Source organism: Equus przewalskii, chromosome 28 (genome assembly GCF_037783145.1).
Source record: "Equus przewalskii isolate Varuska chromosome 28, EquPr2, whole genome shotgun sequence".
Lineage (NCBI taxonomy): Eukaryota > Metazoa > Chordata > Mammalia > Perissodactyla > Equidae > Equus > Equus przewalskii.
The window spans coordinates 4,843,569-4,858,667 of record NC_091858.1 but is presented as its reverse complement, the minus strand read 5'-3'; positions in this window follow the sequence as shown (position 1 = coordinate 4,858,667).

Sequence of the window (15,099 nt, the reverse complement as noted above, 5' to 3'; positions counted from 1 at the left end):
AGTAGTAGACAAAATAAAGTTTAAATAAAAATTGTTACCAGTGACAAAAAAAGATATTATATATTAATAAAAAAGTCACTTCATTAAGAAGATATAATAATTATAAACATTTATGGAAATAACAACAGAACCCAAAATTATGTGAAGAAAAATCTAAAGGGAGAAATAGATGGGTCTACTCTAGCAGTTGAAAATTTCAATACTCTCACTTTCAATAATGGGTATAACAACTAACAGAAGATAGGTAAGAAAACAGAAGACTTGAACAACACACCCAACTAGACCTAATAGATATGTAGAGAATACTTCACTCAATAATAGCAGAATATTTATTCTTCTTACCTGCACATGGAACATTCTTCAAGATAGGGCATATGTTAGGGCGTAAGATAAATATCAATACATTTCAAAAGACTGAAATTATTCCAAGTATCTTCTCTGACTACAATAAAATGAAATAGAAAGAAAAAGGAGAAGGACAATTTGAAAGTTTACAGTATGTGGAAATTAAACAACACAATGTTAATCAACCAGTATCTCAAAAAAGAAATCACAAGGCAAATTAGAAAATGCTTATGGTCAAATGAAAATACGAAAATTTGTAAGCCAGATTAGTACACAACTGTACACCAAAAAATAGTATAAGATAGATGAAATGGACAAATTCCTAGAGACATACAAACTACCAAAACTGAATCATGAAGAAATAGGAAATATGAACAGACTTAGAACAAAGAGATGGAATCAGTAATCCAAAACTTCCCAGCAAAAGATAGAGAAAGACAAACTCTGTATGACTCCACTCATAGGTGGAAGTTAAATATATAGACAAAGAGAACTGATTGGTGGTTACCAGGGGAAAGGGGGGGTGGGGGGAGGGCACAAAGGGTGAAGTGGTGCGCCTACAACAAGACTAACAATAATGTACAACTGAAATTTCACAAGGTTGTAAACTATCATAATCTTAATAAAAAGTTAAAAAAAAAAACTTTCCATCAAAGAAAAGTCCAGGCCCAGAGAGCTTCACTGCAGAGCTCTACCAAACACTCAAAGAATTAATATCAAATCTTTACAAACTCTTCCAAAAAACAGAAGCCAAGAACACTTCCCAACTCATTCTAGAAGGCCAGTATTACACTGATACCAACACCAGACAAATACATTACAAAAATAAAGAAAATTATAGACCAATAACTCTTATGAATGTAGACGCAAAAAATCTCAACAAAATACTAGCTACCAAAACCCAGCATCATCTTAAAAGGATTATACACCAAGACTGAGAAGTGTATAATTTATCCCAGAAATGGAAAGGTTGTTCAACTTGTGAAAATCTATGTAATACAACACTTTAATAGAAAGAAGGGAAAAAAACACTTGATCACTTCAATTATGCAAAGAAGCATTCAACAAAATTTAACACACTTTCTTGATAAAAAAAAAAAAAACTCAGAAGACTAGGAAAAAGAGGAATTTCCTCAACATGACAAAGAACATTTATGAAAAATCCATAGTTAACATTTTACTCAGTGTTGAAATACTGGAAACTTCCCCTCCAAGGTCAGGAAAAGATAGGGATGCTCATTTTTGCCACTTGTATTCAAATTTCACTGGAAATTCTAGCCAGAGAAATTAGACAAGAAAAAAAAAAGCTATCTATATTGGAAAAGAAGTAAACTATATCTATTTGCAGATGACACAATTTTATATATAGAAAATCTTAAGGAACACACACACACACATACAAAGAAATGGCTAAGGATAAACATATAGATCCATATATAGATATATAGGAATAGAATTGAGAGTCCAGAAATAAACTGACACATCTATAGTCAACTGATTTTCAAACTAGTCAAGGGAAAGAAGGGTGCTTTTAACTGAATAACCACATGAAAAAACATGAAGTGGGACTCTTACCTCACACAGTATTAAAAGATTAACACAAAGGACCAGCCCAGTGGCATAGTGGTTAAGTTCCCACGCTCCACTTTGGTGGCCCAGGGTTCTCAGATTTGAATCCCTGGCATGGATCTAGCACCGCTGGTCAAGCCACGCTGTGGTGGCATCCTACATAAAATAGAGGGAGATTGGCACAGACCCTAGGTCAGCAACAATCTTCCTCGAACAAAAAGAGGAAGATTGGCAAGAGATGTTAGCTCAGGGCAAACCTTCCTCACCCACAAAAAAACAGTAACACAAAGTGGATCAAATACCTGTATATAAGAGCTTTACATATTTTGATGTTATATCTTAAGTGCCTATATATTTGCTATTAGTATATGTTAGATAAAATTCTTTATTATGAAATATAAATCTTTAATTCAAATGCTTTCTTTTCTTTTCAAAGCTATTCCTGATTTTTATTAAATATTTCCATAAGACATATATTTCCATGTTTCTATTAATAAAATTTCTATATCCTTGCAGTGTTTCATTTCTAAGATACATATACTTAAGAGTTTTTTGTTCACAGTCTGATATCTGTTTTTAAACGTGTATGGGTTGCTAAACTATTCATGAAATATCACTGAAATTTTAAAATATAACAAACCTTTTCAATCATGCTTGTTTTTTTTCTTTTACTATAGTATATACTATTGCCTTCCCTAAAATTGGGAATATTGAATATATGGCTAATATTCTGAGTGTGAAAACCTTCAATAATCAGGATACATATGTGTATATATTTATATAAAATATATTTATAAACAGAAAGATAAACAGGATATATATACGCATATGTGCGTATATATATATATATGTATAGAGAGAGAGAGAGACTCACACATGAATAAATTAGTTAATTAGTTTATTTATTCTACAAATAAGTTAACCTTGAAAAATTAATGGTCAGGATAAAAAAACATAAACTACTTGCCATCATGTCAATTTAAAAACACAAAGTCCAAATTTCAAATTCAGCATTTATTTTAGTACTTCTGTCCATTTCAGGTCATTGTTTTGGAAATAAGCAGAGAGAGAGAAACTTCATATGTACGATCAAGCAAGTAAAATTTGCACTCATGGCAATATATAATATGCATTTGAATTTATATTAAGATTTACCCTCTCAAGCAAATGAAGAACATAAAAATAATGTGTAGGGGACTGCTGTCATGTGGTTTCTTCATTATGAGGCAGATTATAAGGATCAGAAGGATTAAATTATCTTAGAACAACAGTCAAAGGTAACATTGCCAAAAGTAGTTAAATACATATTTTATGTCAGGTTGAAATGTTGTAGGTCCACAACGTCCACTAAAAGAGTTTACGTTTATTTATTTTCTAATCACTATCATTTTTCATATATAATATTAGTATATCTATATTCTTTAATATATAAATACAGTGGACATTTTCAATCATAATTAAAGTATTTGAGACTTACTTTAATAACTTGGATTCTTTGTTTCCAGGCTACTCTTGGGGCATATCCTCACTTTCATACTGTCTAAATATACTTTTAAAAATCATAAGGAATAAATATTTCTATTTAAAATAAATTAAATAGAAACATATTTTCTTAGGGATTCTTATGGACCACCAGAACCCTGCTATTATCCAAAAACATTGAAACCCTTCTCACTCGCTGACCAAGACCGTTAATGCACCTCTTTGCTTCCCCAAGGTATGCAAGCAAGTAATTTAAAATTATAAAAATCAAAATCAAGATGTTTTGAATTTATAATTTTCTCGGTTTTACAATTTTGTGATTTTTTTCTCTCCTAAATGTTTCTGTTGCAATCATGAAACTAACAATATTATCTGCAAAGACTTCTATTTCATTTTTTCCACAGTAAAAGTGTATTTAAGTAGTTTGGTTTAATATGTTTAATCATTTTCTGTACTACTCTACTCTGTATATTTCTGTACTTCATACATTTTCATGCTTATTTCATGAGAAACTAATTGAACTGTTATCTGTAACTGAGTCATAGCTATAACTATAGATTTTTAGTCATACGTACTATTTAAATTTTATTTTTATTCCTTCTCTGATTAATTGTGGGTGTAGCAGAAAGACTTAAGTTTCTCTGCCTTATTTTCTTTTAACTGCACAATAGGTTAAAATATCCTCTTGAATTTTCATGAAGCTTCAATAAAATTGTATATATAAATATTTTTTAAAGTATCTAGTTTTGTAAATGCAATAACATGTTATAATAGTAATAATGTGATTAGTCAAAGAAAATAGAAATATTTCAAAGGAGAAATAAGTTCTGCTTAAGTTCATCGTTAACAGAGTTCAAGTTGCTATAAACTTAAAAACATTCATCCTTTTTCTTTTATTACTCTGTTACTTTCCTTTATATTAATCACTGTTATATCAAGTAATAAACTTGCATATAAAGGCATTTTAAATCTGAGTTATTATTGTTAATTTTACCATAATACTATCTATCAAATAGTTTATATGTATAACTTAATAAATCTTATAATTAAAAATCTAAAACTGACTTCTCTATACTCAAAGCTTGAAGATTTGGCAGTTCTTCATTTTTTTCGTGGGAGAGTAACTTTTCTAGGTACAATGATCAGAATACGGAAAATAATAAGATAACAGGAAATACAATTGGCCATTTCCCAATTTTTGAATGGAGAGCATTCTCACTGTAGCGATATCTAGGAAAGAATACAGTAGATATTAGAGAGCATTTAACAAGATCATTAATATTACTACATGTTATTTGATTATCAAAATAAATTTGCTTATATTTTGAACTATTTTACAAATATATAGTATGATTTTATGTATGAAAAGGATCTAATCAGAGCATGAAAGCACACCCACCTTTGACGCAGGTATAAAACTATGTATAAAAAGTAAGATTTTCTCAGAGATTCTTTAAACCCCCTTCCTTGCACTGTTATAGAGAGGCTAACATTCCTCTTATGAGAATTGCAGTAGCCTGCTTCTTTGCAAATATTTGGTAGTAAGAGGCTTTTTAACTTTTGATATTTTATATTTAATTTGTATTTCCTTGATTACTAATGACATGAAGCACCATTTCATGTGCTTATTGGGTATTCCTTTTTCTTCCAGAATTTATAAATAGCTTCTACAAAATAGTAACAAAAAGATAAACAGAATAAAAATTGGCAAGGATTTTGATGTGTTCCTCGCAAAAAAATATAAAGGGATATCCTATAAGTATGTGAAAAGGTGCTCAGTTTAGAGGCCTTGTCCATCTCTTGCTAGATTTATTCTTTAGTTATTTGATGCTTTCTAGAGCTAGTATAAATGATAAGGATTTTCAATCTTATTTATTTTGATTTATCCTATTTTGTTGCCATTATTTTTATAAGGAAATATAACTTTTTAAGTTTACCTTCTATACTGTGATCTTGCTAAATCTATTAGTTCTAGTAGTTGCTTGTAGTTTCCTTAGGATTTTCTATTTACACAACCAAGCTACTAGCAAAAAAGGGCAATTTTATTTTTTTCCTTGTAATTTTTATCCTTCCTTCCATCTATCCATCCATTTGTCCAACCATCCTTCTGCCCATTTGCCTGTTTTTCTTCTTTTCTTCTGTCCTCTCATCCATCTCCCCAACTTTTCCTCCTTGTTTTCATTCTTGTTTTCTTCTCTCTGACCATCTGTCCACCCTTCCTTCTGAACTTTCACCTGTTTGTCCTTCCTTCCTCTGTCCTTCCATCCGTCTTTCCTCCCATCTCTCCAAAGTCTCTTCCTTGTCTTTATTCTTCTTCTTTTATCTTTGACCCTCCATTTGTCCATTCTTCTTCTGTCCATCCAGGTCTCCCCTCTATCTGTCCATTTGTCTGCTCATCCATCTGTCTGTCCTCTTTGTTCAGTCTCTCTCATTCACCCATTCTCACTCTCTTGGGTTCATTTCATTCACAGGATTGATCATCCTTCTATTCACTCAGCCACTCCTTCCTTCACTCTCATTTATGGTACACCTGTGAATTGCTGTCCTAGGACAACCACTGCTGGAGCCCAGGTGAACATGGAGGGCTTCTCCCACTCTGTGGGGGTCTCTGTCCCTACCTGATGACAGCCCTTTCCACAGCTCCCAAGCCAGCCACCATGTTCCTTCCTAGTTCCTCATCACCTGTGCAACCAGAAGCCACCAGAAGTATCTCAGGGGCTCCTTTTCCTTCCCAAGAGAAGCTCTCCAGCCCCACAACTCCACCATCAGTTGTAACGCAGGAGCTGGGAAGCCAAGGTATGGAATTCTAGGTTTTGGGCAATCATACTGATCACAAAAATTATATCAACAATTCAATCTGATTCCAGTCCTCAGAATGACCCTAGTTTTGTGAAATTAACAGACAATTATAACACACTGTGGAATGTTTTAGGGAGAGGCACCTGGCATAATTTGGAGGGGAAGAATTTTCTGGAGAAAGTTTCACCTGAATGGAGTCTTTAAGAACGAGTAGGAGTGATCCAGGCAAACAGAGAATAAAGAGTTTTCCTGGCAGAGGGAATTCCTTGAACAAAGGCTCAGTGGCCAGAAACAGCATGGTATATGGGGAGAATTGAGAGAAATTTGGTTTGCATGAAGCACAAAGCTTAACCTGGAGTAGACGGATAAATGAAACAGAAAGGTCAGTAAAAGCCAGACTGAAAAGAGACTTGAATGTCAGATCAAGAAGCTTGAGCCTAACACCGAAGGCCATAGGTAGCCATGGGCAGTACTAGAGCAGTTGTTCATTTGTTTACTCAAGATATGTTATGGAGGGCTTTCTACATAAATCCAGGCACTAGTCCCATCCTCTAGAGCTTACAGACAGTGTCAGAAGAATTTTAAAATTTTATTTATAATATATGCATACAGCACTTGTGATATGCTATGTGTTCCAAGCATTTTTCAAACATTAACTCCTTTGATACTCTCCATGACCTTACAAAGTAGGTATGCTTGTCACTAATGCCAACTGACAGATGAAGAAACTGAGGCACCAACAAGGTAAGTAATATCCAATACAAATATCTAGTAGATTACAGAGCTGGAATTTGAACATAAGGTGTTAGCTCAATATTTTATGCTCCTAACCGTCATCTTTGCTCTCTAAAAGCTTCACAGCAATAAAAAGTGTGATCAACTTACCCATTTTTTTGGTACATTCAATAGCCCCACTATTTTATCTGTGTCTGAAAAATATAACACCTGCTTAGGAACTATTGCACATACACACCCAAATTACTTCTAATTATATCCTCTGTCCCTGAAAATTGACACAAAGAACATTTCAAAATATTTCTTCCCCTCGATGGGAGGGCTCTGAGGAAATTCTGTTGTTTCTCTAAGAAGCCAAGGGTAGGCTGGGAGTTGGGTCTCAGGGGAAAAGTGACCTCAGAAGTTACCACTGAATTACAAAATCGATGGGAGGTTCTCAGCAGCAACTGAATTCAGGATCTGGTGGAATTTCAACCTGAGCACTCATTTCCTGGCTGTGGATTTACGGGTTGGTAACACATTACAGGGAGGGAGGACAGCTCACTGTGTAGACCCATGAGAGAAGAAATGATGGTTTCCTTTCACAATAGACGTGTGGTGGGAAAAATTCAGCCTGGAAGAGACAGTTGTGTGCCTGGTGTAACCAGAAGGAGTTGCATCTGCTTCAGCCAAAGCAGACAGCCCTTCCTCATGGACTCACTTTACTTAAATAGGACCAAGAAGGAGGAAATAATTTAATGCTCTTCTGGATGTGAGATATGTGATGGTAGAGACTGTGGCTGGGAGGTTCTGAAAGGTGTCACAAATGACAAGTGTAAGCCACCCCTGCCTTTGTCTGAGAATAGTGTGTCAGGGAGAAAGCACCAGGTGCAGAGACTCACAGGTAGAGGTGAATTTGACCAGAGATGGTTAGAAAGGCAGCCAGTGTGGCTGGAGGAAGCCTGAGAAGAGAGAGGAGGGGAGAGGAGAGTGTGATAGGGTCAGATCGGGGCACCTGGTAGACTGTGTTAGTTTCTGTTCCTCTCTGACAACATCACTCTAAAACCTTATACTTATAAAGTACAAATATCTAACATCTCACAGTTTCTGTGGGCCAGGCATCTGGGCACAGCTTAGCTGGGCGCCTCTGCCTCAGGGTCTCTAGGAAGCAGGAGCTGCAGTCTCTACTGGGAGGATTTGCTGCCATGTTCACTCACCTGGGTGCTGTCAAGATTTATTTGGACTGAGAGTCTGAGTTCCCATCTGTCTGTTGCTTGGGAACTCCTCAGGACTCTCCCATGGAGCCTCTCCATGGGGAAACTGAAAACATGGGCATTTGCTCTTCTAGTTACAGAGATGTACTAGAGAGAGAGAGAGAGAGAGAGAGAGATTGAAACAGAGGGAGAGAGAAAGGGAGGGAACTCAAGAAAGTGAGCAAGAAGGAAGAGACAGAGTCTTTGTAATTAAAGCTTAGACTTGACATCCCATCACCTTGGCTGTATGCTGTTCTTCAGCAGCAAGTTACTCACCACTTATTGGTTACACAAGGATGTGCACACCAGGAGGCAGGGAACATTGGGAGCCGTTGTGGAGGCTGCCCCCCACATAGGACAACAGGAGGCATTTGAGTCTGATCCTAAGTAAAACAGGAGACCATAGAAGGTTAAATGGCAGACAATATCTGAATTTCCACCAATTTCAACCCCTTAAAGGTGCAGACCTGAAAATGAGGGCAGAGGGGCAGCGACTTTCCCAAGATCACAGAACTGGAACCCAGGCCTGTTTTGAGTGGTGTTCTATGATATATCCCACCCCTTATAATTCTTCCATCTCTGAGTTTGTGCATCAGATACATGTGACACCAGCCCATGGGTGTTGTAGGTATTATCTCATATACACCTGACAGTGTCCCAAGGAAGCTGTGAAGTTTCTAGCATCAACCTCATTGTACAGTTGAGAGACTGGGGAGGTCCTGAGAGGCACAATGGCTTTTCCAGGCCACAGAACTGAGAAGAAAAAAGAGGTCTGGACTCAGTTGTCTCCTCAAAGCTGAGACCCTGGTTTCATTCCCAAGGAGCTGTGGGGAGGGCGGTGATGGATATTTGTGTACAGTTATACAGATGACACGCGTAAGGAAGGTGAACAGTCAACGGCCCAGAGGGGACTTTGGGTGCGTCTGTTGGAGAAGTGACCTCACTCTGTTGGTGACAGACCCTAATGGAAGTTAACACTCTGGTCACCAGGCATACACACCCTAGACACAGCCTCCTATCCAGCTCACGTGACCAAAAACACTCAAAAGAGCAAGAGGTTATCATGCTGTATCCCAACTTCCTGAGGCTCTGGCTCCTGGAAAGCCAAGAGTGAAACCCTCTTGAAGTCACCGTAGACATTGACTCAACCCTCACCTCCAACTCCTCTGGTCATTTGGCAGGAAGAGCCCTAAGGTAACACTGGGCTGCTAAGGACAGGCCATTCTAGGGCAGGCCACAACTTCAATCCCATCTTGGCAGCCTCCTACCCCTTGGCCTTCATTGTGTATTGAGGTGGGTGGAGTGAGGGAAGGTGAGGATGAGGCGGGATCTACCTTGTGCAGGAGCAAGTTCTTAGGTTGGAAGCCTGGTGTCTTTTTCATACACCAAGTCATGGCTGGCAGGATAGGAAGGTGAGTGCTGGGGACCAAGCCCCTCTACCCACGTGTTAATCCAAAGCCCTCGAGGTGTCATCTCTTTCCCTCCTTGGCTCGACATCGATGCAGATGCCCCTCTGTGCCTGAACTGTGCCTTTCCCCCTGTGGCAAGATCTAGGCAGGCCCCTGATACCTCCTGGCCTAACTACCAGGCACTATCTTTTCAGAGCTCCACTTAGGAGATGATCAAGGAGCTGGTGGGTGAGTTCAACTATTCCACCTCTCTGGACACAGTGAGGTGCACTGGGCCACCGACAATGGCCAGGGCTGGTCTGAGGTGAAAGTGAGTACAGAGTGGTCTCTACAACTAGGACACTGAGATGACTGGAGTGGGCCCAGAATCCAGACTCAAATCCAGGGAGTCCCCGGGACCCTCCCAGGGCTTTCCCACTAGAGTGTCCCGCAGTCCCACTCCTAAAGGAAATGGGACCTCCACTCCTCCCCATCAGCTACATAGGAGGATAGAAAGTCACTCTTCGCATATTCCTAGAAATGTTAGAGAAAAAAATTCTGTTGTTTTCACTTCACACTAGGCCATGAGTATCTTTGAATTTTGACTTTTTCTGAATCTAGGATCTCCATAACGAGGGTGCCCAAACTCCTTTTAATGTTAAAGAAAGAAAAGTCTGTGTCTTTGCTTTGATGTCAGCAGGATTCTTATAGGGTGCATCTGCCCTGCACACTGTCTCCAAACTAGGGAGAGATGAGGTTGCTGCAGAACATTTCACCCAATGTCAGGGGCAGATGAAGCCTCAGGCAGTTTAGAGGGAATCCCATGCAGCCCTAGCTTAGGGTGGTTCTCAGTTCTGACTCGCATGGCTGTGAGCAGCCTCTTGGCACCACTAAGCTTCTGTTTTCTAATGTCTATAATGAGGATGTTTGTTGAGGATTCACTGGGATAGTGCTTTTAATACAGGGGGGTTTGTTGCTTCTTGGCTAACAAAGTGCCTGGAAATCACTAATTTTATCCTTCACCACCCAAACTCAAATTGTACTTTGAAAGCCCAGAACCTTCTTCAGTGTGGGAACTCCCATCCTTCCTCTTGCATACGTGCCTAAGCAGCTGGGAGTTCCTGGGTGAGCTCCAGACCTTGATCCTCCTGGTGGTTCATGGTGCTGCCACTGACTGTACGTCTCTCCTTGTCCCACCCAGCGTGAAGATTAGTCAGTCGTGTATCTAACTGAAGCCTGCAGGATGTGGTCCCTCCAGGCAGGCATGAGGAGGAAGCTGGCAGAGTCCATGGTACTAGCCTTCTAGGGGAGAAACATCTTCTGCACCACTATCTTCCTGTTCAACTACTCAGGCTTCAACACCACCCAACAAGTCCTGGACCAGTTGTTCACTATGTAAGTGCCTGCCCACTCCACAGCACAGTGATGACTCTGCCCACGGCTAGCTATGTGTCTTGGGAATGTCACCACATCTCTCTGAGCCTCTGAAAAGTAGAGTAGTAGAAGGCAAACTTCATAGGCTTCTTCTAGGGACTAATGGGATCAGCCATGGCAAGTTCTTATCTGGTGCCCAGCTCTGCAGAAAGGGTTACTGGACATGCTGTGGTTGTTCATGGTGATTATTTCTCTCTCCTCTATGAAAAGTAGACTGTCTCACCTATATAGGGATATGGCCTTTCTAAGTTTGGAAAAGCACATGGAAATCGTCCTGTCAAGGAGTTGGAGATTCCATCCAGCTGGTCCAGGTCCTTGTCTTTGTTGCAGCCAATTGGGGATCTCTGGGGGCAGCAGAAGGGCCCCAGGCCCACTCGAATATCTAGGATGGTTCTGGTTGGAGTTCATTCAAGAATGTATGTTAAGCACCTACTATACGCAGGACTTTTTGAGACACTTAGCATAACTCAATGAATGAAGCAGACACAACACCTGGGGCTCAATTTTAGCCTGAGCCAGACAGTCACACTAGACATCAGTCACAGGTCCTGTCCACCATACATCACATGTGATGCCCTCATAGCCTCCTTTACATCTGGAGGCATCTTCCATATTCTGACTAGCATGAAAAATCACAGGACCAACTAAAGAAGTGAATGGTCTTTGGGTCCAGATGGAGAGCCTGGTATCTCCAAAGAATAGGGTAGGGGTAGAGTGTGGGGTTTATGGCTGGGATAGGCCTGGAAGAACCCTGGATCTCACTCATCTTTTGATGCCTAAGGGAGGGTATAGGTCTGATGACTTCCACTCCAGGAAGACAGGAGTCAAAGAGGGCTCTAGATGGGGTCCCAGAACCCTTGGGAATCAGACATGAAGCTGAGCTGGGTTGTCTCCTAGGGACCCACCAACAGTCCCATCTCGATGTTCCTCCCCTTCCCACATCCACTCCTTCTGATCACCACCACTAGAGGCCCAGGACAGGAGGTATGTGAACAACCTGCTCACAAATATGCCTCAATTATTAGCAGTTGCCCGAGTGCATGGAGGGCTAGGGCGGGCTATTTCCAGGACCTTCAAAAGAAGATTGTCAGTGGGAGGAAGAGTCTCACACAGACTCTGTGTTAAACCTGCTGGATGACCAGCCCTGCCACTGCCAGGACAGCCACACAGGTGTCAGAGATGGGATGGGTCGTTCCACTAGATGGGAAGGGCAGACATAGGGGCCCAGACCCAAACAAGGGTTCATCAGGAGGGCACTGTGGAAGGAATGGCCAAGCCTTTGACTCTGTTGCCTAAATGCCTCCCTCTAGTGCCATCTCTTCTATGGTGGGAACCTGGCTGAACCTGGTGCAGGATTTCTGGGAGCCGCTGCACTTTGCCTGTTTCAAGTCGAAGTTGGCCTAAGTGCATGTCATCTTGCCTGACTCAAACCTAGAGGGTGACTCCCATCTTCTCCAGGTCCAGCTGGAGCATCTAGAGCCCACTGAGGCAGAGCTGGAAGGTGAGGGGACTGCAGGCTGGGAAAACTTATCTGCGGTGAGGTTCATGGGCTGGAGTTCCCTTCAAGGCAGTGGAGTCTTTCTTGTCTTTGGAAAGTCACAGGGAAAGTTAGGTATGTTGGTGAGGTTTCCTCTTTATCCTACTGCAGCCCCAGCTCTACAGCTCCAGCCAGCTTCAGAGCCAGAGCAAGGGCCAGCTCCTGGGCTGAGCCAGCTACAGCTCTAGTTCCACCACCTGTGCTAGATCTTTAGCCGCCGTTACCTCCACTACCTCCTCCAGGGCCAGAGCAAGTGCCAACCTCAACTTCAACCTCAGTGCCAGCTCCTGAGCTGGAGCCAGATGGACCATCGGCTTTAGTACGACTTCCACCTCCAGTTGCAGAAATAACAACAGAGCCAGATCCAGCCCCAGATCCTTCCTGCCCCTGAGCTGTGACCACCAAGAACCTGCTGAGGGAGGAGAAGCCGAACCTCTTGGAGTTCCCTCCCCAACTGGTAGCAAAGTAGTTGACTTTGTTGGTGCACTGAACAGCAGGGCTCTCAGGCCAAGCGGGGCCATCCCTGTGCCATCAGCTGCCTCAGACCTGCCATTCCCTGATTCGGAATCCAACGATCTGGGTCCAAGACGCAGTTCTCCCACTTACCAACTCTGTGACCTGGGAAACTTGCTTAACCCCAAGCCTTCACCATCCCCACATGGACAGTAGAGGTGGGCACTAAGAGCACCTGCTGCACAGAGTGGCTCTGCAGATGAGTGAGGTAGAACAGAGAGGAGGTTGGGCAAGTCTGGCCTATGATGAGGGAGGAGAGCTCATTGACATGCTGCCAGGTTCTTCAGTCACTCACCCATCTGCCCCGGAGGCCTCAATAGCCTGAGCACTTATTAAGAATATGATCTGTACTTTACTACACAGGAGACAAACAAGCAAAGCCTCTGGTTGTAGCAGCTTCTGGGGAGTGTGCATCTGAATGGGGAGTTTGGATCCAAGGTGTAATCTCAATGGGTGGAAGATGTCCTTTGAGATGGGCAGGTGTGAGTAGTGCCCTGGTGTTTGGAGGAAGTGAGACTGGGCTGGAAACAAATGCCACTTTCCTTCCCCATGGTATTGGGTCCTCGGTTATCCTGCTCAGGGCAACTCATTGGGCATAGACAAAACCCAGGGACTCCCACAAGCTTCAGGCCACACGCTCAGCTTCCTGAGCTCCAGCTGACCAGTGACTTCTGCCTGGGACTGTGGGGGACTGTGGATGCTGAGCTTGGCTGTGGCAGGGCCTGGTGACACTCTCCATCCTCCTCAGGAGCTGGTCAAGATGGTGGTACCCTGACAGTGCCTCGACTCCATCTTGTCCCAGCAGGACAACAGGGGCAAGGAGCACATGGTGCCCACCCTCCATAACACTGTCACACAATTCCACAGTGTGGTCAACTGTATTGTCATCATCTGTCTGGGGACCTGAGAATGATGGTCCAGAACAGGGCTAGGGTGGTGGAGCTCTGGATCCAGGTGGGCAAGGTCTGTCTTGGGGGGGACCAGTAGAGTCCCTCTTTGGAGTTGGAGTCTTCCCTTTCTCAGCTCTCAGGATTGAATTCTGAGAATTGAATTGTGTCCTGAGCCCCTGCACAGTCCCTAGGCCCCTCCTGGCAGGTGCATTCTGACTCCGACTTCTGTGCCCAGTGTTCGGAAGCTTACTTTCTTTCTGGGCTCCTTCCTTGGGTGGAGATAAAATAATCCTCCCTGTGAGTGTTACTCATCAGGTCCCAGGTGTGCCCTCCCTGGGTTCCCTGGGCATCAGTCTCATCCAGGACAGCAGAAGTCCATGAGGGGACAGAAGTCAGAGGAAGCAGGGCTCCAGCTCCCCCTCACAGCTCACTCCCCTCCCTTTCCCAGAAGTGCGAGTCCTCAGGGACTTCTCCCCACTCCATCCCATCCTCTCTGCTCTGCCACGCCCCTCAATTCACCATCTGAAGAAGACGTGGGGACAGGTTTTCAGGTGGGTAGGCTACTCTCCGTCCAAGCACCACCAGGTGTACCAGACATCCCCCATAGGGCTGGCATTGCCCCATCAGTGAGGTGGGACCTCCTGGAAGACAGCAGACCCTGGGGACAGGGACTGACCTGGTTGGCAGGTGGCTGAGTCTCTCTGAGAACTTCAGCCAGCAGTTCTGCTTCAGGAATCAGTTTCCTTAAATGTTGGATCCTGGTTTGAACCATATTGGAGATTTTCAAGTGTTTGCTTTGCAGCAACAGAACTCTCTGTCCAGCCGAAATCAACACTCTTCAAAACAATCTGCTCAGTAGATATGGGAACGGAGGCCCCAGGTGACAACAAGAGAGTTCCCACAGAGACCTCAGGGCTCAGAGGAACCCAGTGAAAACCCTCATTCCAGCTATTTGGATCTTCTGGATTCTTAAACAAAAGGGATTTGCCCTTAAATCTCTCACGTTATTCCCCAATTTTTCCTTCCTTCCACCCCTCCGCTCAGGAAGGGCTCCCCCAAATTTAAGAACTTGTGCACCAAAGACCAGTGAGTGAGCAGGAAGCTATCATTGAGGTAACACGGAGGCTTGAGATCTGGAGGAGGTGAGGGGAAGAGAGGTGGCCCTCTGTCCTAGT